General features: G+C 39.3%; 1 long non-coding RNA gene across 1 annotated transcript; it reads left to right on the top strand.

Annotated features, from left to right (window-relative positions):
- The first annotated feature begins 3,323 nt into the window (after window positions 1-3,323).
- Window positions 3,324-17,657, top strand: LOC140943863 (uncharacterized). The gene is made up of 3 exons (XR_012166640.1): window positions 3,324-3,444; window positions 16,609-16,718; window positions 17,370-17,657. It is a non-coding gene; the product is annotated as an uncharacterized lncRNA (long non-coding RNA).
- The last annotated feature ends 5,204 nt before the right edge of the window (window positions 17,658-22,861 follow it).

The following is a 22,861-nucleotide window of genomic DNA, read 5'->3' as shown; positions in this document are numbered from 1 at the left end:
GTAAGCGACCACCCAAACGGCAAAGACTGAGTGGTCGCTTACGGGAGGTGGTCGTTTACAAAAATCGAACCCCAGGGGGTCTCTTCCGAGAAGAGGTCCAGGCACATCTACTTTATGGAAGATAATTTATTGCATGCAATATGTGTAGGATATGTGTAGTTCCATATTATCACTAAAGTTCTTCGTATATTCTAAGTAACAGTGCACACAGCGAAAATAGAGATCAGAGAATGCGTCAAGTGGTCGCTTACAAGAGGTTGAAAATAACCGTCAGGCCCAAAAATGGTCGCGGTCGCTTACAGGAGGTGGTCGTTTACAAGAGGTTCCATCTGTTAGGCTTTAACTGGGAAAATTTTGCTTTTTATGATGGGCGGTCGCTTATGGGAGGTGGTCGCATGCGAGAGGTGGTCGCACATGGAGGTTCGACTGTAGTTGGCGTGAGAATTTATTACTACTTTCGTGGCGAAGCCTGCCTCATGTTCATTCGCTTCGCATTTTTTCACCCGCGTTACCGGTTGGCCGGGGGGTTAATAGTTTGGCGAACCTTGCTTAATATGTCCAAAATGACGTATCGTTTAGTATTTAGTGGAAGTAGACACTTTGTCTTTATTATCCTTTTCTTGTGAGGATATTGTGGCTCGCCGACTTGGGGTGTATTGGAAGTAAAATCCAAAACCTAATGAGATCTTCGTCATCCCGATGTGTGAAGCGACGGGTATCTTTGTGATCCCTATTATGAAGTGATAGGTATCTTTGTGTCTAGGGAATAGGTTTTAGAGAGGGAGTGAACTACAAACAGCAGCGAAGGCGAGTGAAATGGGAGAAAAGAATCGAAGGATGTAGAAAATTCACTATAAAGCAAAAAGTTCTCCTCCGCACCGCCTGCTGTAGTGCCGTTTCGACGCCAGAGTTGCAGTACAGTCGCAGCAGGCCGTGCTTCAGTGAGTCGTCATTAAATAACCCCAACTGAAGGGTTTCGTCGTTCCAAGGACTATTTGATAATTTGGTCTCATTCTCGGGTTCTGAGAGCTGACTCCGCAAGCGATTTGTCAAACATGGCGTTCCCTTGTTGCCTTGACTTCTACGCCCTTCTAGGAGCTCAGACTTCTTTAAGATTTCATGCATGTGGGCCTTCCCAGCGAGATTTTTGCGAGAGATTTGCTATGAATGTTCTGCTTTACTTGGACGCCCTTTACATTTGGGTTTATTGTAAAGTTCAATTATGTTTCAATCACTATTGCAGATCTGTGTTTCGAGATCAGGTACTAGGTATGGTACGTACGAAGATGGTAACGTTAGTCTCGTCTGCGGATATTCCTGGACTGAGAACCAGCATTAAATATGTCGGTAGATCATTTATTCAGATGAAAAGGAAAGGGTCGATTATTGTCCCGTGTTCACGAGGTACGTCACAGTTAAGAGAGAGCTCGCGCAGGATAGGTGCATGGTTACTTAGGTACAATTTGGGCAAGAATTTTTTGGGGCAAGTGGTTTACCGCCCCCCCCCCCCCCCTTCTCCCCCTACCACCCTGCAAAAAATTGCCCATACGCCTATGTGTACTCCGCTAAAGCGGCTGTGCCTGTCTAAGATAATTGAAGAGTACTCCGATGTTAACACCGTGTATGGTTAACATTTCTTTCTACTTTGTCTCATTAGACCTATTGATATTTTTTGCCGTTTTCGTTGCCGTCGCCGCTTTGCATTACACGATTTTATATTTTGTTTGAGTAAACTATAAAAATTAACGAGAGCTTCGACTTAAGGCCTGGCTAAATCTTTTTATTATAATTATATATTATACAACAACTATTAAGATTGTGTTTCTTTATTATCTCAGTTCCAGACCCCTTATTACTTTTGTTTTAACATAGTTGTCTGAAAATGAATGATCACTTTTTTCAAATGTATGTTGACTAGCATACGAAAACGTCAAGTTGTTAAAAAATGTAAGTTTATAATGTTTATCACCGGTGTTTAATTTTTATTTCTGATTAGTTGTACTGTAGTTTTCCTCGCGACCATATCTAGCTGATGGGTACGTTAGCCTGGCAAAATTTCTGGATGACAACAAACTGGAAGTTCAGTTAAAAAGTGAATTTGCACTGTTTCAAAGTTCATCGATCTTATTCGGTTTCTTTTTCTTTATCAAATGTTAACGAAATTTTCTGGGGTTGAATCCAAAAGGACCGTATCTAAGTTTAGAAAAAGAAAAAGCCGTGAAATTTTTTGAGATGTGTTCACTTACTCCTTAAGCGGGCGCGTAAAATTAGGAAGTTTCATGTCATAATCGTGGAACGATGGCTAAGAAATGTACAAAAAAGCGTGATGCTCGTGCGAAGTTGTTTTGCTAATATATACCTATTGCTTTTTTGCCATTCTCGTTGCCGTCGCCGTCGTTGTTGCTTAAGCTCCCTATTGTTTTGATCCAGAAATTTTGCTACCATGGTAACATGACATCACTCTTCGGTTCTCTATTCAGAGTCGAAGTCGATTCTCCAGCAGCTTCAACAATGTTATCACGCCAGCATCTCAATGGTCAGCGAACACTCGTTTTACCCTCTCAATCACGCCATTCGTTACACCTCATCTGCGGGCCACATACCCAGTCCACTTCCATTTAACTGATGCAATATGCTTGACAATGTCCTTCGCCTATAGTGCTGTCACCAATTTTCTTGTGTGGTCCCTTTTGTCTCAGATTTATGGGCAGTGTCTTCCTCTCCATTGCCCTTTGCGCAGATCTCAGCTTGAACTTTACACACTCAGGGGTTTTCTAATCAGTTTACTTTTTCTGTAGACCTAGGATGCCCTTTCTTCCGCGCTCGCTGATTCATTCCGCTTGTTTCGACTGACTTAGACACTGGAATAGGTTACCCCTACGCCCGCTCTCGCCGTGCATTACAAAAAAATGACTGCCGGTTAAAGTAAGTGCTCGATCGCGACGATTTTTAATTCACTGGAAAATAGGAGATTCGAAAGAGTCTACAATGTGCCAACGTAGCAAACTTCCAGTCAGTGTTGACCTCACGCGTATTGTTGTTTTATAACTATATATTTACACTCGCGTGCCAGGCCACGTGTCAGAGTATATTATTATATGAGCAATTAAAACTAATCAAACCTCAACGCTGTGCAACGAGGCCGACACTTTTTATCTTAATTAAAACTTTTGTGCAATCCAAGTCTTTCTTTAAAGGAATCTTCATGGAAAAAATGACGCAGCATTCATACTGAGCTACTTGTGGTGGTTAAACGCAATAGTATCAGAATACTGCACGTGACCAATATACCGTGATATGATAGAGATCGAACGTGCCGAGAGATCAAAGCTTGTAAGACGTCATGTGCAAAGATATTATATGGACACGTATTCAGTATGGTGGAGTTGTTGTTTCATGCCTAGTTTTTTTTTCTTATTGTTTGAAGCCCCAGTTTGATGCCAGGTGAGTTCTTCTCTTAAGTGTACCTTAACTTGCGCATGTCTAGTCCCAAGTAACAATTTCCCAACCGGGCTATGAGAATATAAAAACTGTGCACAGTAGCTCTTATGGATGAAATTGTGCACGAAACTATAGCTCATTTAAGAATAGTTATAATGAACAGTAAACAATAAGTTAAAGAGAAAACTTGGTTACGTGATAAGACATTGCCGTTTGCCCTAAACGTGCGCTGAATGTCTCTAATATTAATCTTAAACGTAACATAGAAAAACTATCAGTAACTATTTAGACTGACCACAAGCGGAGCTCCGCTAAAAGAGGTGTGCATGCGGAGCACCATGGGTAATAAGATATGTTCGGCCGTCACGAAACCGTCAGTACAACCTTTCTTCCATTCACTGCCCACGTAAGCCATTAATAATTCAAAATTAAACACTTACCCAGACAAAGAAATGAGAAAACGCTGTCGCAGGAGCCGATTACTCTTGGCCGTCGTTTTAAAAAGCGATACGCGCCATCCACAGCAAAGTCAATTGACGGCTGTCAAATTGGGATATCCGCTGACCAGTTTGACACGACTGTCTCCCGAGATCAGATGCAGTACCCATCAAAATCAGTCAGTTTTCCGTTGATCAGTTTTTAGCGGATTGCTGGCTCAAGTTTGTATTTTGTCACCAATGATGGTATTTCTTTCTATTGCGTTGGCATAAATTTTGTCATTATTCATTCAAAATATTAAGTCCTCTCTGATTGACTTAAATCTCCCGGCTAATTCTTCATTACCAGCTAACATTGATCAGATCTATTCGATCTTCGCTGCTCTTATATTATTGCAAAATACTCCACTGAAATAGGGAGTAACTGACGCGACGTCGCCCAAAGAATACGGAGTGGTCGGCGGCTCAGCTGTTTTAGCGAGAAAATGTTGGAAGATTTAACAAGTTCTGCTAAATCGAAATAATCATATCATTGTCCAAAAACATAGCAAGAATACACAAAATTACCACTCGAAGGATGAAAACGGCTTTTGAAGAATATCTCCAAGCAAAAAGCTCCTTTCATATCTTGGAGCTGCTGAGGAACAGGCAAATGTTTTAAGGACGGGACTTCTTCGTAGAGGCAAGGATGAGTGTGAGCTTGGAAATATTTTCAATGAATGATAAAACGATTAGTGAATTCAGCTTAAATATGATATGAAGAATAATGTAGATCAAAGAGGGAGTCACCCATCCAATAAATGCTAATTGTTTGATTAAATGTTAAGTGTTTAATAGGAACTCCGCTTTTAGGCTTAGCTAACTCCATAAATTAACTCTCCAAGCAGTTTCGTTAACTACACAAACTGCGGTCGCTATCATAATTGCACAAACTAAGCAGCAATTACATTATATCTACCTCTTAAGAATGTTTTCGATGAATCTTTTTTATTATTATTATTATTTCAATTATTCTGTTTTATTTCTCAGTTTTTTTCATCATTAACTGGTTTGTAGACTGCGAACAGTCCCTCTTCAGTCAGTCGAGTCTAAGCTCGGCAGGACTGGAGAGAGCGAATTGGCCGAGAGGGAAACTGGAGAGGGGAGGGACGAAGAGGGTTCCTTCTAAGTTTCTCCCTCCTTTCCCGCTTCCTCCCCAGCTTCCCCTCGGCTTTCGCTCGTTTCGCTCGATTTCCTCGCTCGCGTGACCATCCTGAGGGACTGGTCGCAGTCTAACTGGTTTGCTAAGATGCAAACTCGTTCTAAGGGTCTCTATACAACTGATTAAGAATAAAAGAGAGCAAATAATGGCGGGGAGCCGCTGCAGTAATAGTCAATTACAGTGGGGGAGGGAGGAAGAGAGTACCCCAAAACCATGTTAGACAAGTTGCCATGACAACGATAAAAGTATGAGACAAGTAGAGTTTTGTACCACCAATCAAGAATTCCACCTTTTAGTATATGGCCAATTGTGCAAGAAAAAGAAGATTTAAACTAATTTAAATTACATTTCAGTGCTGCTTAATAGCTAGCACAATTTCCTCGGCATCAAGTTTTGTGTACTATCTTTTTATTTTGCGATCTTTGAGGACTAACATTTCTCCTAGCAACACTCCATGTAAAACTTTATGCATGAATCAATTCAAGAAATCCCTGGCTCCCGACCCCGGGACATAATATAACGCGGGATTTACTATGTATTTAACAACGCGTCGGCAATTGGGGAGCGCGGGGTAATAAACAAGGTACACCAGAGGTGATTTTTCCAGCACAAAAGACTCTTACTCGCAGCACACCTTCATCGCCGCTAATAGCTAGTAAGATAGACCTCTTTTTTAAGATGGCGTTTGTTGCGTTATCCAAGAACTCACGGATATTCCAGACCAGCAATTCCAAAGCAAGATTTGAACCTGTGTTGGATATTAAATGCACATGTGCATTATCAAAGTTTCCAATTCTGCTGCCATAATCCTTTCTTGCTGCCGGTCAATTATTAAAAGGTCCACATTCAGTACGGCGGTCCGAGCTGGACATGTACTGAAATACATGGTTAAACTTGAAATGCCGCTGTAGTTTATTTAGAATTTATTTGATCATTGGGGATGTTTGATGTTTGCACTGAGTCTGATAGTTGAGAAAGCAGATTGAGATGTGTCTCAGTTGGTTTTAAAGAACTGATGTTGAGCTATAGCTCTGGGGCATAATATAAGGGGCTTTAAACACACTGTCTTACCCGGACCCGCAGGCAGGAAAAAAAAGGGGTAGAGGTGTTTTAACACCGGGTCAATGTTAAACTTCCCGCGAAATCTGGGGGTCAGGAGGAGGAGTGCAACGGACTAAATCCCCCAGTCTTCAAGCTGTTCAAAGACATGTTATTTTATAAGAGCCATCAGTACTGATCAGTGATATCAATGGCTCTATTTAAATAACATCTTTCTGATCAGCGTGAAGATACGGGGATTCAGTCAGTTGCACTAAAATTTCGATTTTAATGAACAGAATTTAATGATATAATATCATCTGCTTATGACAAAAAAATTGTAAACAATGTTTAAGTCTGCAAAGTATACATTGCAGACGAAAGATAAGCAGGGATTGTATTGATTTCAGTTTAAATCGGTTTCCATTGTGATTTGCATCCCACGGCAACGAAAGTGAAAAAAACAAGAACGTGGGACACGGTTTTCAATCTAAGCCCTGTCTCTTTTTTCCTTGTAGAAACTACATAAGAGAGAGATTTCACACAGCAGGGGGCGCTGGGTTCACTTAATTATAACCCGAGGAGAAAAAAACAGGTATTTGCTTTTTGCGATGACGTTGGTTCTACTTGGTTTAATAGCAAAGCAATGAAATGCATGTCGCGGAAGTTTCGATTTCGAGGCCAACCAGTAACTAAACTTTCTGACTATGCTATGAGCTGCTATGCATTACCGTTTCCCTATATTGGAAGCTTTAAAGGTGATTTTTAACATAGAGTACGTATTTACAGTTGATATTTTGTTAGGTTATCTGTCTGGCGACAAATTCAGTCTTAATATGCCCGCAAACATATGGTATAGTTATATGGGTCATGTAAATAGTTATCGTAACGTCCGCGCGCGGTCAAGGGCTAGCTCTCTTTCCAAACCCGTGTCATTGACTCTTCGGTGGATTTTACAGTACCGTCGTTTTAATATGGGGGCAAATCAACTACCTGAAACAAATCGTAAAAATACGACATCTCGTATTAAACAACGTAGTGATTGTTAACTGGCTGAAGGCAAACCAGTGGGCTATTTACATCATTTACAAGGTCTAGCTACAAGCATGGCATAGCAGTCGAACTTGAGTCGATTGCAGTGACACAACTCTATACGCAAAGGGGCATAAAACCCAGGATCTCCGGATTACAACTGAGCGGCAATAACCACCCGGCTGTGATCTCTTCTTCGTTATGGAAATAATGTGTTCCAATTTCCTCTCTTTCTTTATTATCATTTTTTAAAAATTACATCGCATCAAGGAAGAGTCGGGATCTAAATCCGGACTCTGCGCTCTGAAAAATTTCATCCCATTCAAAGAAAACTAGACGAAGAGCTCTATCCTCTGCAGAGACTCCCGCTGCGTGTCCCAATAAAGGCCTCTGCGGACGAGAGAGAGAGACGAAGAGCTCTGCTTATTAGTTATTGATTCAAGTTTGAAACTTAACCGAGATATGTACTTTCCATGATCTGACGCCTTACCTTCCCGACTGAACTTTTTAGCTCGGATTGCCAAAAATAAATAAATTTGAACTGAGTAGACTCTCTTAGCAGGGAAGGCGACCTACATTACATGTTTTATTGTTTCATCAGTGGACATAAGTGAAAGTGTTTTTTGGCGGCGGTTGACGGAGTCGTAGAAACTGATAGTCTCGCCGCTCACCTTTCGTGACTCTCAATCTAAAATTATTTCCGTTTAGTTCAAACTAGGCAGTTCAATAGTTTCTGAGCTCAGACACCGGACTTACTTGGAAATCAGATTTTTCGGAAGTTGGCTCCCGCCAATCCGGGTTTAAGGCTAACAACAGTTTCCACATGTTTTGATAGACAACGTTTCCATGATTGTGCCAATTGTTAACTTCTTCTCTTGAAATTAAACGTACTGTCAACAGTCAAACTGCATGTAGGCTAAAAGGGTTATTATTTAAGGCTTTTCCCAAACTTTAAGATTGAATTCAAAGTTGCCGCTAATTACAATACTCTGTATGCCAGGAGCCGATTGGGTGGACTTGATGTTGATGTGGAACAATTCACCTTCCCGGTTGTGTAGGCACTGTGTAGTCGCATCGCATGGGTCTCCCCAAACTCGAACTCACGAGTGAAAATCAGCTTTTTAGTAATCGAAACTAGTAATACTGAAGGTGCATTAGAAATAAATAAATTATTATTATAAGATATACTAGTGTAATTGCGAGTCATTTTCTCTCTCAACATCCGAGTCGAAACCATGGACTTTGGGCCGCAAAGAGGGTTTTTACTTTTTACTTTATTTTCTTTATATTGTCCAACACGGCACACGGGTTTGAAAATATTTGCGAGAATATTTCAAATTAAGCAAGTGAAGGCCGCCCAAAAAAGTTTAGCAGGAGCTGTTTACAGGTATGAAAAACGAACAAACAGAAAACTTGGCAACTTGAAAATGCCTTCACTGGAAGAAATATTCACAACATTTGGCATCACGTGTTACCACTTCTAGAGATTCGCAGGTTTGAAAATTGTTGCGAGATTATTCTGCACGGATCAGGCTACATAGCGTACAGGTTATGAAAGTTGGTCAGAAGACAGCGTAGCCCGGGAACAGCAGACGAATTTCCGGTCATCGCTTCTTTCGGAGGGAGAGAAGCGACGACCGGAAATGCGTCTGCAGTGGGCAGGCTGGAGACAGCGGAGGTTGTACCAAGTAATAAATCTCCGGCTGTGTGTACACTACATCGGCTAGTTTTTTGTGCCGACGTGAAAAGATATCCGGTATACAGTATTAAACGAACGTCAACGACACAGCACTAAACAATAATTCACACACATCGACATATATCGAACATTGTACCAGAGCGTTTGGCCGCGGGGCTTTGGGCACTAAATCCTGAATATTTACTTCTGTCTCAGTGGGTTCCAATCCTCGCTCCTACTCATATACGAATACCTGTTCACGCTGAGAGATCGCAAAAGTGGCAGAAACCGATCCAATACTGTATGTGACGCACCACTTTCAAGATCAGCGCGACTCAGCTTCGCTTCGTTACAGAAATCGAGCCGAAATCGCCGTTCTCATGGGTGAATAGAAGCCCAGCTATCCAGTGGGGTTTTCGTGTCAGGGCAAGAGCTATCCGGTATGACGTGAACAAAGCCTAAAAATGAAATGTTAGATTTATAGTTAGATATTGCACCTCGGAATACTTTTAGTATGTTTAGTTATAAACAACGATAATAGGGATATATCATTTTGTTAACGATAGCTAGATAATAAGATGTTGAAAGATTTACTATACATTACACTGTAAGGGATATGTGCTATCAGCTATGTTATTACCTGAACTACTGTTCGTTTTTGAAAATTACTAAGTCACGTAAGTGAGTTATAAAAATTTAATACAAAATATGGACAGATATGGAGTTGGTATCTGCGACACAGTACGTGTACAATGGAACGTCTCCAATAGACTAGGCGTAGAGAAACATCTCTTAAACTACAGGCGCCTCTCACCTCTTTCACGAGGGAATTCTCCCCAGCGAAGAGGAACGGTTTAAAAACATCAAAGAATGACAGTGTGGTAAATAATTTCATAATTTTTGATATTTGTCAACGCTTGCAACGTACAACTGCTTCATCGCAGTGGTTACCGGGCTATTTTGTTTCTATGAAAAAATGTTGAAATTTTGCATGAACAAAATTTGAATTTCTTTGATCGGGAAGGTTGAATGAGGTGTTGTCTAATGCAATAGACAAAGTCTACTAAAACAGGAAATCCAGTTTTATCTCAGCCTGCATGCAACTCCTGTGTTGATTAAGAGGGAACAAAAACAGGAAATGCCTTGTTTGTGAGAAAATTTTAAGGGAGATGGAAAAAAAGTACCTTTTAAAACGTGTAGAAAATCTTGGAAATGAATTCTCAAACTCGTCATTATGGTAGAATTACAAAAGAATTTATGTTTTATGAGTGTTATCCTCAAAAACAAAGTGCTACATTGTACCCAAAAAAGGAACAATGTCTTCGAAGCACAAGATGATCCGTGATCCACCCCTTGTGATTGGCTGTTAAGCAGCCAATTGGAAATCTAGAACTTCCGATCCTTGATACGGCGTAAGGTCAACATTAGGCCAGTCATAACGGTTGTACCATTCGCCCCACAAGAAAACAAAACAAAGTTAAAGTACTGATGCTTGCTAGTAGCAACTGTCACAATAACTTCAAATGCAGGAACAATAACATCATCGCGCTCCAGTCCTAAGACTTGCACTATTCTGATATGAAAGAGCTTGGAGTTGACTAATGAAAGCAACACTGTTGACCGAGAGATAGTGATTTTTTTATACTATAGTTGGGTAGCTTTAATCAGGGAGCTTCAACATCCTGAAAGCAACGGTAAAGAGCTGGATCGAGCATGTCAAAACTACATCAGGGAACTTCCTCCTCACTGTTATAATAATAATTCAGATCCAACACTTTTTTGAAGAAACTGTGGAAACAAACTCTTAAGGTTAGCGACCCACTTTTGAAAGTAAGAAAGGAAAACGCAAATATCTTCAGCTAGCGATCAGAGGTCAATTTCTGATAGAATAAAGATAAGAAACCACAGGCATCAACTGCACAGTAGAAGACCACATCACCTCCTAGTTAAAGAAAAGCGACAAGAAAAAATTTGCTCCATCCGCACTACAAATCCTCCAAACCAGGCCGCCTTACCAGACAAAATGAAAAAGTAAGCCGACGAATCAGCCAGGGGTAAATGCCTTGTAGGCATGCCAAATCCCCTTTTACATACTTTTACACGAAGGCTAAACACGTTTTATGGAAAGCGTGAGCCAGGGCTTGTCTACTCTTCACAGTATTTTTCAGTTTTACTACACAATCAGTGAATTACAATTGAGAAATAGTATTAATTCAATTTGTTTGAAATTGTTCATCAACAAAAAAGTGGACCTCTGGGGGCCTGTTGCGGGGGGCGGCAAGCTTTTTGCTGCGAAAACAGGCCACTTCCTGGGCACTGATTCTCTTTCAGGCCACCGAAAAGAAACTGGAAAGAAAAACCAGGAAGCCCGACCTTCTTAACCACAGGCTACCCGAAAACGACACTGATTTCCCGCGACTGATTTCTTGATATGTCGATTGTAATACATTGCATGTATGAACCAATAATTCTGCAGCATCACCAAATCCGGCTTAAAGGGAGCAAGGGAAGAATGGTTGCAGTTTCGCTGGGTTTTTGTAAAGCTCTCAGAATGATGAAATAGCTTTGTAACATTTAATTTCTTTCTTAAAGCAGTGCAATAATTTTTTATTGTAGTTGTGCTGCATGCAATGTTTTTCTTCCAACAAGCGCTTGTAGGAATTTTTTTTCCAAAATCACCCACCCTCCCCCTCAAAAGTTATGGTCAGCCCCTGAATTCAAGCTACAGCCCGTATGAGAGAGGTCTGCGCGCAGCCACTAAAAAGGTGAATTGCCGGGTTTTTTTTCAATTTTTATGGCGTTTATTTAGGTCTTGCTCAATTTGTACAATGTAGGCAAATTAAAATGAATATTAAAAGTTGGCTATTATTCTGAATTTTTTTTTCCGTTGGCAACCGTTCTTTTATTGGACAGAATTCACCACTTGAAACCAAAGGCAGTTTAGGGCATGCAGTGGCACGACGTTTAAAACGGGCCTAACAGAGTTGAATTTTTGTTATACGTTAGCTAAAACTAAACTGTCCTTCTCAGAGAAAACTTAACTGAACTCTAGCTGCTAAACTATACAAAGCACATTTGAGTTTGTTTTCAATATTTTGGTTGAAGATGGAAGGTTCTCTTAAAAAAACTAATTCTTATCGGGAATTACTACCACCTTATATGATGACCTCATTTTCAGAACGGCCAAGGTAACAAAACCAGCTGCGTCAAATCAACATGCCAACTTAGCAAAATCGTTCAAGAAAATAGCAAGAATTTCACCTCATAACAACATTTGACTTGGACTGGACCTAAAAATCGTTTTTGTCCAAAATGATCCAGAACATTAGCTAGGCCGGTTATGGTAAGGTTCGTGTTATAAACGGTCGGAGGTGGCAGTTTGAGTCTGAAACACTCCTGCTCGGTTTTCATTAAATAAACTTTGATAGTCGCAGATCTTGACTGTTTAGTTTATTAGTTTCTCTGTTTGCGATCGAATTATCAGTTGAACTAAACATGTACATTATGATAACAAGAAGCTTATCTTATTCGGGAAGAAAAAAAACTGACCATTAAAAGGGCTTATAAGTTGTGGAGGATCATATTCGCTTGCTTTGAATAATGTCAAGTTCAGGGTGGTTATTTTTGTTATTGTTTCTTAGCTGCAACGAAGTATTTCAGCCTTTTAACCAGCATATGCTTGGCGCTTATGGATCTCGCTCACTAGGATACGTCCGGTAAACTCAGTATATGATCCATTTGAACCGCTTACACAGCAAGAGGATCCTTTCTTCAGTGCACAGTCAACCCTCTGCTTGAGGAAACTTCGTTACAACGAACACAGCAGCTATATTCACAGAAAAATGTACTCTCACCCGACAGGGAACTCCCACATAAAACAAGCAAGGATGCTAGTCGTCTTGCTTAATGGCTGAGTTTTACTGACACATTTAAGATTACTATTAATAGTTCTTATTTTCGCTCATTTGGCTGTTTTGCTAAAGAATGTTAATCTGAGGGTCTCAATGGGGTGGTAGCTTTGACAGTTAATTTTTTTCAATTTTGACGGTTGACGATTAAATTTTAGAGCTTTTGACGGTTGATGGTTATTAACTGGAAATTTAGTCCAAAAGCTAAAGAAAATATTAACTTCTGTATGAATTGATATCAACTGTTGTGTTTTGGAGGTTGTCTTGACCTTCTTACTTTTTTAATTTCGAAATATTTTCAGATACAAGCAGGTTGTAAGGTCTTTTAACGTTTAGAAAGAATGAGAACATGGGAACTGATTTCTCCAGTTTAGAGATGAAAAAGTGAAATTTGAAATACCTTGAAACGTTTTGGGAACCCCGTCTGTGAAATCCTTTAATAGTAGACTTTTAAGTCTAACCTCAAAATGTCTTAAAAGACATTTTTATTCAATTTTGAGGTTTAAAGTAGGATTGTACATTAATTGCATGTACATTAATCACTCATTTAATTCTTGAAGTTTTGTAATTTTTTTACTTGATTTTCTTTTTTGATTTGTAGTTTAAGCATTGAGATTTAATGCAATGCGCTAGAAATAAATTATTATAACTTTTATTATTATCTTACTTGCAATTTTGACGGTTGACGGTAAAAATCAAGTTTGAAACTTTTTGGACGATTGACGGTTTTAATTTTTAGGCTGTTTGACGGCTGACGGTTAACCCCATTGAGACCTTCCAATTTTAGAGGTCAAATAAAGCCAAACCCAGATTGATCATTAATTAAGGGGTATAATTCTAATTATCTGGTGAGCATCCAACGTAAAGAGGACACTTTTTTCAAGGTCGAAAGCATACTTTTACTTTTCTAACTTTCGGTATGACGGAGCCGAACAGCATCATTCAACTTTCGCATGCAAAAGAAGATAGATTTTTTTTCATACATCTTATTACGTCATATTTGTCCTTTCCAGGGGTACTGATTTACAATTCTTCTGTTTAAAATATTTCATTTTTCTCCTCTAATGCTAAATGTTTTCGAGGAAAATTCTTCTCATGTACTTCTCGTACTCCGCTATTCAGGACTTCCACTTTCTAGACCTTTCATGGCGAAAGCGCAAGAGATATTGAAATCACTGCATGTCCATATCGACATCATCAAGAAATGAGCTTTCACCGATAGAGCAATCATCATTCAAGGGGCCCGTTTCTCTGTTGTCCTGGTAACTTTTTGGGCTCGAAGTCAAATATTAAAATCAGAATCTAAAGAATAAATTAAGAGTGGACCCTAGCAAATAAACCAGACCATTTTGTTTTGGTAACTGATCTACAAATATGAACTGGAACCTAGATGTTGAATGTACACACAGCTACTTTCTGGGCCTGGTAATTACCGGCTCCTAGACCCCATGGCTGCAATTTTCGGTGTGCCTTTTCAAAAATCCGGCTAGCTCAGTTCCCAAAGAATTCTGCCACTTCACCTGACCTCGCGTCGACTAACTCACAACAATACAAAAACCTAGACTGCCAAGAGTTTGAAATTTTTCCCTTAAAATTTCTGGGTGCATGGCTCGAAGCACGGGAGTAAGTGTATAGTTTTTTTTTCTTTGTCAAACAAAGAAATGAATTCCTCTCGAAAACGCCCGTCGCGTGGCAAAGGTTTATAATTTTGTCGAAATTCGCATCACTGTTTTTGTGGCAGTTTTTGGCGATCAAGAATTGGTTCTGGTCAGAAATTTTGACTTCAGAAGTATTTTACAGAAAACATTGAAGCAATGTGGAGTGAAAATCGAGATAACAGAGCTTTATTTGTCAGTGCTCTCACTTCTCTCCGTAGACGAGTTTGTTTAGGTCCCGCGGTATGTTTATGTTAGTCGGAAGTGCGTCCTCAATTCGGCTTTTTACCGTTACAACCTTGCTTTTTCCCCTGAAATCCAATTTGGTATTCATTTCACACCGTAGAAAACCCACATTAAACTTGGCTTTTTGCCCACCGATGGATCAAAGTTTCAGCTCCGTACTTCGGCCCCAATTTGAACTGGCACTCTAACCGCCGTGTTTGCATTTTTTGGCTTTTTTCTACATTCGGCGGCCGAAATAATGCTAAATATGCTTTTTAATACACATTATTATTCATTCAAAATATTTCTCCTTTTCTGATTGGCTAAAAGCACATGCATAATTCACAATAACAAGCTACTGTTGACCAAATTTGGAAGAATTTTACCATTAATCAACAGATGACGTCAAAAGTGCAACACAATTGCAGGTTAATGTACCGTTAACCGAGAAGACCTGGGGACGAGGTTGAGTTGTTTTGGTTGTGAAAAGAAAAATGGACGAACAGTCGGCAGAACATTTTACTTGTTTCACGACGAACTATTGTCTAAAAACATAGCAAGAAGACAACTCGACGGACAACATCTGCTATTTGTAGTATATTTGCAGGCCTCAACGGCCCATAATCTTCTAAACATGCACTATCGAGATGAACTTAACTTCGACGAAGGAAAGCATTGTTTAGGAATTATTTTGAATGAATAATGAAGCAATTAATGAATTCGGCTTTCGTAGCATATTTAACAATTATTCTTTGAAATCGAGGTGAATAGTGGCTAAATCTTGACAGAGCCGCGAAGCGGCGAGGTAAATATCTCTAAAGCCACTATTTACCGAGATTGAAAAGAATAATTGTTTTCGTAGATATACACACGAAGTGATCTCAACAAAATCAGAGAGGAAACCATTAAAATGTACGATTTGATTGACAGATCAAATCACGCGAAAGTTTAAGAACAGATCTTTGTAGAATTTTCAAACATGGCAATTCACAAGCTTTTCACTTCACAAACAACAGCGTAATAGCTTGAACGGAACTTTTAATAGTTTGAATTGTTTCCTTACCTGAGAAGAAAAGTAGAGCTTTGTTGTTTTCTGTTGACTCGCTAAGTTTATGGCCGAAAAGGTTTGTTGTGTCGTTCTTCGCATGAGGTCCTGACAAAAATGGCAGCTCGGTTCCTCGAGGTAAGACGTCGTCTTCATTTAGCATTCTTTCTCCTATTTACTTGAAACGCAGATTTCTTTAAACGTTTGCTTTCATACTTGTTTATCATAAATAAAGTTCGATTTCTGGGCCAAATTTTTCTTGTTAGGAAACGCTGAGTTCACGAAACGGCCTCTTCTACGCGAATAAACGGGAGTTGTAAACAATCCATCGACCACAAACTCAGCTACAGTAAATGGAAAAACGCCGTTTTGAATACTTCGGAGTCTTTTCCGTGCCTAAAAACAGTCAACCCTAGGCTTTGGTCGACTTTTAAAAGATCGTTCTCCAAAAAGGGGGGGGGGAAACCTAGCTCATGCATTATTCACTCGCTAGGAAGTGAATATTGTTGAATAGTCCGAGATAGCGAGCCAAACAGATTGCTTAAATCACCAAGATCACTGAGTGTGTTTATACTAAAAAGAATTATGCAGATCTTGGAGGGTAAGGCCTCGTTGGATAACACCCTCCTCGATCTGCATAATTCTTCATATCCTACTCAGCCTCATTCATTAATTGCTAAATAAAAAATTAAACTGGACAACAAGAGGAAAGGAGATGAAGAAGAAAAAAAGGAAAAAAATTAAATGTAGGGACCTTCGCGACAGGATATTCGCGGCAGGTCACCCATCCAGTTCTTAACTCCACCCGACACGGCTTAACGTGAGCGATACGTATTTCTAGTTTAAAAAAAAAAGTGATAACAATAACATAATTTTAATATACTCGCCCTAGGACCCCAGTCCCCAGTTTATTTCACTTTTCATACATATCATTATTTCCGATTACAGATTCCGCTGAAACGGGTTAAGCTCAGCTGACTGATCAAGGCAAAGATGCTCAACAAAACCAACTGTTTTTGATTGTAAATATGAAGCAAGCATAGGACGAGAGCGTCAAGGTTTGTGCCGAGTAAAAACTATTTAAAATTACACAATTATTTCAGCTAGTAACAAATAGGTTTCATACTGGGTTTCATGATCATGACATGTTTCTCCACGCTAACAAAAGGTTTGGTTCATACTCTACGCTTCCCGGTTATACTTTTTTCTGACGTGTCTTTACGTTTCTTGCTTTAATTCCTTACGAAAGTAAAACTGAGATCTTTTGAGATTTCTCGGAATTAAGAGTCTATTTTTGTTTTTTTGTAACTTGCTTTGCTAGCGTATTTCTCCTTATACTTCCGGGTAACATTAAACTTGTTAAAATAACAACTGATTTCGATTTATTAATTATTAAGTTTAAGTGAACCACAGAAGACGATAACTTTGTGTTAATAAAATTATTAAAGCAACTAAGGGAATTTGAATTTGGAATATTAAGTGTGTTTCATCTTCGAGGCCTAGGGAACCGAAATTTAAGTCTGAGGTGTTTGTCTAAATGACCTCATGTCATCTTTCATGCGACTATCAGTTCTCAGACGTCGCAATATGACATTACTGATCGATCATTCAGTTCTGTTCACATCAAGTTCCTTAGTTCACATTTGCATTTGACAAATGCACTGATCTTTCTATCTATCTAACTTCCCGCGATTTAATTTTATTTTCAGTGGATTTTGAATTTGTCGCCAAAATTGAAGTTCTTTGCGCTACCAGCGACTGAGTGATACCGAGTACAAATCAGATGCGGCCGTTGAGCATTTGAGTTTCAGATCTGCTTTATATTTCAAACTTCGTAAGTCAGCTAGGAGCTAAAATAGTACAAATCAATTCAACATTCAACAAACACTCTGACTTGATGTTTCAAGAAAAGTAATGTTTTGAATTCTTCACTGCTTTCGCGAAGTAACAGTGAAATGTTGAGAGACCGAACAAACTTCAAATCAAACATCTAAATAAAAATACAGAATGAAAATAAAATTGTAGCAGTTGTTTCCGAAGAGACCAGGTGTTTTCCTGATGATTCATCTTTGAATTCCGGAAAGATATACATCTCTTCCTTTCGAGTAAACACCGCCATGTGTTTTATTTTGGATTTTTTCGGCCTTTGTTTTGTTTTCTCCACTAACCGGCTGCATTTGACATTTTTTACTTGTTATCTTTGATTAGCTAGGCCTCTGCTTTCAGCCTTGGTACCTTCAGCCTCGTTTTTGGGCTCTATCTTCTTCAAGTCCCTTCTAATTTTAGGTTTTCAGAAAACGTACAAGTTCTCTTCCAAAATTAAGCCTTGCCTTAATGAACATAGCGAGTTAGCTTCTGAGGCGTTTCTATGTAGCCAAGCGGCCACCAGAGAGGATGAGTTTTGCCTGTACAAACTTTTGTAGAAACTTTGTACTGCAAATTTGAACTTGTTGAGCTGTTTTCAAAGAATACTTGATATGTCAGTGGTCTGATAGCGCGTGTATCTTTGTGTCTTTGTATTTATGTATGTTTGTCTGTGTGTTGCACGGTGATGGACCAATAAGATTGAAAGTACTATAGTCGATAAGTAATGCCAAGAAACCAATGATATTTTGCATCTAAAAATTTCATTGCTACGGGTAGGCCGTACCAGTTTTCCTTAACCTTATCAAGACGTGCGGTTTTATACTAGCCCGATGTGGTCCGTAGTCCGCGTTTTATGCCTAGAAAGAAAACTCAATCTATAGCGATTAGGATAGACTCAGTCTTGCGCAGCTTTCGCGCCACCAGCCGCCATTTAGTTGATTTAATCATTTTCATGTACAGCAATAACCAATTCCTGGACAATTTCAAGCAATTCACCAGTCTAAAATTAAGGTGGAAAGGCTAGATTGCTGTTACAGTTACACACTGAGGCTTTCAAAAAATCTCTTGCCCGTCATACGAGCTTATGTTTCCTAGGCCATTAAATACTGGCTGTACACAGCGGAGAACTAATTAAAGTAGTTGTACAAGACAAACATACAAGAAATATCTGAAATATTAGTTACTCGCGCCCGACGCGAGAAGAGGAATGGACATTACTTTTTATTTTTATCTTTTATGTCGGCATCCACCATGACTTCAAATGTATTCTTCGTTTATGACCTTTTCTTGGAGTCACATTTATGCCCAGCTGTTGAACCCCTCTTAAGACGGACTTGGGAATTTTTTGAAATTTTCCGTACTGTCAAGATTGTCAAGCCAATGTCGGTCTTTTCTGACGTGTTAGTTAAATCTTTCAATAGTGTAAGTAGTATAGTCAGTTAAAAATAGACCCACTTACCAAGCTAACCTGAGATCAAGTTCTTTTTGCTTTTTGCAACGACCGCGTAAGAGGAAATGTATGAAAATTGCTAAAAAGGAAACTAATCCCGAGTAGGAATATAACCCACCATGTGAAAATACGGTTCACCAGCGAGAAATCAAACACTGAGACATGTAACTCAGGGATGGTTTACTTAGTATGAAAACGGCCGTGTTAATTGTTGCTTTATTTGCTCATTTCAATACACAGACCGCGTTTTCGATCCTAAGTGACGTCATACTCTTATCGCGTCTCTGATGATGTGATTAGAAATGGATTAGGCTTAAGCAAGGCGTTTTTGAGCGACGCACGTAGACCGTATTGAGGCCCTTTCCTTTTCTAAAGGCCTTGACCGTATTGCTAAGTGTCTTAACTATTATATAGACGGTCTGCCCAAAAATTTGGGCAAAACCAGCGACCCAGAATGCAAAAAGTCTACTTCCGGTCAACGTGCGTCGCTCAAAAACGTCTTTGCTTGAGCTCTCTACTGTCTAATCTTTTTCGCACAGTTTCAATTCCCGCGATCAGTGGTAATGTAGTGCTCTCACATGTAAACAGTGATTGGTATTCGATTTCTCGCTGATGAGCCACATTTTTACTTAAAATTAAATTGCAGAAGTTCTCAGAAAGTAACGCAAATTGGGGGTTGGTTAACTTGCTCTGAATGCGGAAAAATAGCCAACATTGTCACTCAAAGAAAAAAAATTCCCTCTTACGTCTTCCTCTCTGCTCTGATTAGACATAAGCCAGTGTGTAAGAAATGCAATGAAAAGGCTACGTGGTTTCCAGCGACCAGGGTGAGTGAGAAAAAAACACGAGTGATAAGATTCTCGCTCAGTTAATTAAGTTATCAATTCTAAGTATTTTAAGTTTGTTTAGGAGCCAATTACTGGCTTGTTATATTTCTTTTGAGTTTCATTTCAAGGTAGTTTTAATTAACGACTTCATTCAACGTTCTATGAGCCCTAAATAATAGAGATTTAATGATGATGATGATGATTATGACTTTGATGACGACGACAATTATAATGATGATGATTATTGTAATGATCTGGTGAATACATATTTAGTAACTTGTCCTTTCGTGCGATTAAGTACGGTATTCTCTACTGGCAGTTTAGAAGAACAACACTTAACATTCCGAAACAGTTTCTTTCGCGTTAAACCTCGAAAACACTTTCTACACACAAATGTGAGAGAGACCCAAAAAGTTCTTTCGCGTGTTTTAGTATGTTGTCTATCCTCTAGTACAGGTCATGCATGCGCTTTTTCTTCCCAACCTTACAATCACACAGTTATTGATGATGGTTTTTAGTGATATCCGGAATAATCAAGGTCGAGTTAAGTGTTATCAGCCGAGCCGAAGGCCGAGGCTGATATTACTTACCGTGACCGCGATTATTCAGGATATTACAAAAACTGAATCTAATAAATGTTTTGTTATACGTTGTTTTGAAGATAATAGCGACAAGCACACCGTCGCAAGGAAACGAATTAACAGTGTTCTTGGAAATCTTGCATTGCGCGCGCAACCCGTACCTCTGGATTAGTCAGTTATCTGCTAGCAGATAACTAACTAATCTGTATGCTGGGCTGATTTCCAAAATTAACTGTGGGCACTTCGCCAATGAGAACACAGGTAATGAGTACAATTTATAATAATCATTGTTACTTTCAACAAATTCAGTAGTGGGCATAAACTATACGGAATTGACAACCTTTCCGGACCCATTTTTACTGCTCGCGTGACGTTGCCATTCAAGCTTTAGTAATATTTAGTGAGTTTCTAGCTCTTGATTAGGTCCACTCCGGGGCAATCAAGATAACCTTTGTCTTTGAACAAATCTATTTTAATAGGATTGAAAAACTATTTATGTATCTGATTTTGTCACCAATTGTTGTTAAGCATTCCGTCTTTAATGAAACTCTTCCCTTAAGTTTCTGTCGCGTTTTCCTGGAAGGGTTGGCCTACTGATGTAAGCTCTTTAATTTGTTGTAAAAACGCATCATTCCGCAAATATCTGTTTTCAACTTCTTCTATCCTACAATTAACACATAAAATTTACAATTTCCCATTGAAACTATGGTGCTGATGAGAAGAATTTGTTTTACAATCAACACCATTTTCTTTGATGCCTATACTCAATATTTTAACATTACGCGGATTGTTGTGGGGTATTTTGAAGTTTGTTTTTAAGATTTGTCGTTCGTTGAGTAGGTCAAGGCTAGTCTCTATTTCCCCCACATCGGGTGTTTTCCCGTTTTGCTCATTTAATGTCAGTCGTACTTGAGTTAATACTTAGCTTGCAAATTTACCTTCCATTTCTAAGAATTAAAGCATTGAACTTGCACAGGTGGCAGTGCTTGACAGGCTAAAGCTGACCTTTTGTTTTCAGTCTCGATGAGGATCCTGTTTATGGTTGATAGCGAACGTTTTTAATCTTTCATTGGTACGTTGGTGGCCTCTTGTCGATAGTTGTTGTGTAGCTTGTTAAGAGCAGTTAGGTGGAGATGAAGTTAGAGATTCCAGTTAGAGAAAGCCTACTTTACAGTGAAATAGCTACAGTCAAGAATAAAGGAGACATCTTCACCCCCACATGGTTTGATTGAGCTGCCAATAATTTTCGTGTCTCGATATAGTAGCATTGTCCAAGTATTGCACAAATTCATTCCATAATTTCTCGTCTACCAAAGTAAGTAGTTGCACTTTTGGTCGTTAATCCTCGGTTTCAGAGGGCCCACCGAGAAGCAGGTCACATCTTTGTCCGGTCTTAGCTTTTGAGTCTTTGTCCCTTGTGAGGCAAAAAATCCACTAGATTACTCAAAAATCACTTCAGTCTACGACATTTTCAGTGGTTGTGAATCCCACTTGTGATATCATGTCTTGGTTTTAAAGTACGGTAACAAATGACCCTATGCTGCGGTACATCGCGTGATACTGTTCGCAATCACGCCGCAATAGTTTTTAAGACGGCTTTCGAGATTGCCGCTTCTGGCTGTATGTTTAACGCCCTGTCACAAATTAACCTACAGCAGCTCACATAGGTTAACTCGCCAAGAGTTTCTAGCTCCACAAGTCAGTTGGATAGGATTGCCCTATCAAGTATTATTAACAGTGTTCTATAAGCCAGATCAGAGCAACAACAGAAAATGTTTATGTTGCCTACACTGCTCAGAAAGACAGACACAACTGTAAAGAAACAGTTGTCTGTGGGACATCAAGTACCTGACAAAACTTTGCCGTGATCTTGACAAAAGAAGGTTTTAAGGAAAACTTATGCTAAAAGTACGGCAAGCGGTTTTTGTACCACGGGACTAACTTTTTTCCTTTACTTGTCGTTTAGTGTTTATTTTATCCACATAAAAAAGTAAGAGGTTTCATAGGTCTTTCTTATCCATAAGAATTATTTTGGACAGTTTTCATGTGCCATTGTTGATAAATTGTCAACTTGAATCTTCTCACGTTTTCCACGGTCGACGTCATTCTATATTTCCTTAATGTTCTCATAGGTTTTGGGAAAACTAGTCGCAATAGAATCCATTTACATGAAGGTAACTAGACACAACACTGCCAGAACTCCTGAAGAGTCTAGTCTTTGCTAAAATACTTACCTAACCAAACCTAAAAAGCTTTCGATGTGACTTAGGGTTAGCCTTCAATGTTTAAGTTCGTTACACAGGCAGCCGAAGAAACCCGGCTACTACTCTCGTCCATAACCCTTTTCCCTAATCGGAGTCCTAATACGCCATATCACATGAACTGGACATAAATGCCCTTCAAGCGTACTCGTCTGGAATGATATCGCATGTTCAAATTTTAATTTCTAACTCAAATGTATGATTAGATCACACGAA

Source organism: Porites lutea, chromosome 1 (assembly GCF_958299795.1).
Source record: "Porites lutea chromosome 1, jaPorLute2.1, whole genome shotgun sequence".
In the NCBI taxonomy this organism is placed as follows: domain Eukaryota; kingdom Metazoa; phylum Cnidaria; class Anthozoa; order Scleractinia; family Poritidae; genus Porites; species Porites lutea.
The sequence above is the reverse complement of the archived record's forward strand: the minus strand, read 5'-3'. Positions and strand labels throughout refer to the sequence as shown.